Here is a 1,334-nt window from a genome sequence, read left to right on the forward strand (position 1 = left end):
ATGTGGTTGCCCTTCATAAAGCTTAATTCTTTTGTGCCATTCTGCTACATTATGTGGATTTTGTCGTAATAATACAGAATTGAGTAACAATAATCTCCTTTCCATAAGATGTTCCAATCATGCTAGTCTCAATTCTAATTTTATATCATCTAAAACAAAAAGATATAGTTAATAATCAAATTTATAATAAATATGTGAACTTATGTATTGTATAAGTTATTAACAAATTGAATTAATATACATATTATTTACCTTCTTCAGTGGGATTTTTTGCTGCTTCTTCTATAAGTTTTTTAAGACTAAGTTCTTCAAATTGTGCATAAGCATCAAAAACTTGAGTAAAATCTCTAATAGAAGGTACATATTATTTACCTTCTTCAGTGGGATTTTTTGCTGCTTCTTCTATAAGTTTTTTAAGACTAAGTTCTCCAAATTGTGCATAAGCATCAAAAACTTGAGTAAAATCTCTGACTGTAGTAACAGTTTGTATAGCTTCTTCATAAATATCTCTTGCCTGAATAATATTAAATATATATTTGATAAATAATAATTCATAGAGAGAATATAACATTTGTAATAAATAATATACTGTAAAATATTATAAAGTGTTATTTTTATATATAAATATTTAAAGCTAGTTATATACCCTCTCAAAAAGACCACTTCAAACATAGTAATCTGCTAGTGAATTCCATAAAGGTCCCAATTGATCTGTATAACGTCTTAATCCACCTCTAATAATAGCATCTACATTCAGGGACTTTATTTTAGCAGGATTTTTTGATATTAAATCACATAATTCATTTCATAATTGATGATTAGATTTTCCGTGTTTTGATACAAATGATACAAAATTAACAATCTGTGCAAGTTTTATAGCACCCTCATCAAGTCTACCAACTGATATTAGATATTCGATATATTCTTCTGTATCTTCTGTATCTTACTATACATATATACAAAATACATATACATATATATAAATTTATATAAAACAGATAAAATAAAATATATACATAATAAAACTTTTGCCAAAAACAAAGTTTTCTCAACTCTTAATGTGTATATTTATATTAATCAAAAACATGACAAATATATAATAGTATTAATTATAATATAAATTGTTACAAATATTAGTATTATTAAATATATTAGTGTTCTTACCTTTAAATATCTTCTAAAGACCCTGACAGCAGTCTCATAAACATTATGTTTCTTTAAGAAATTAATATATAATGGCCATATACGATGATGCTGAGTGATGGGAAGTGCTCTAAGAGAACGATCAAATACCTGACGTGTTCGTGTTATATAACATTGTTCAGTCATTAGTG

General features: G+C 25.6%; 1 long non-coding RNA gene across 1 annotated transcript; it reads right to left on the reverse strand.

The window, feature by feature from the left end:
• Window positions 1-6: 6 nt before the first annotated feature.
• LOC115245636 lies at window positions 7-1,328 on the reverse strand. The gene is made up of 3 exons (XR_003885574.1): window positions 647-1,328; window positions 373-514; window positions 7-149 (listed from the first exon to the last, which is right to left on the reverse strand). It is a non-coding gene; the product is annotated as an uncharacterized LOC115245636 (long non-coding RNA).
• Between the last annotated feature and the right edge of the window lie 6 nt (window positions 1,329-1,334).

Source organism: Formica exsecta, unplaced genomic scaffold (assembly GCF_003651465.1).
Source record: "Formica exsecta isolate Colony F162 unplaced genomic scaffold, ASM365146v1 scaffold1234, whole genome shotgun sequence".
Taxonomy (NCBI): domain Eukaryota; kingdom Metazoa; phylum Arthropoda; class Insecta; order Hymenoptera; family Formicidae; genus Formica; species Formica exsecta.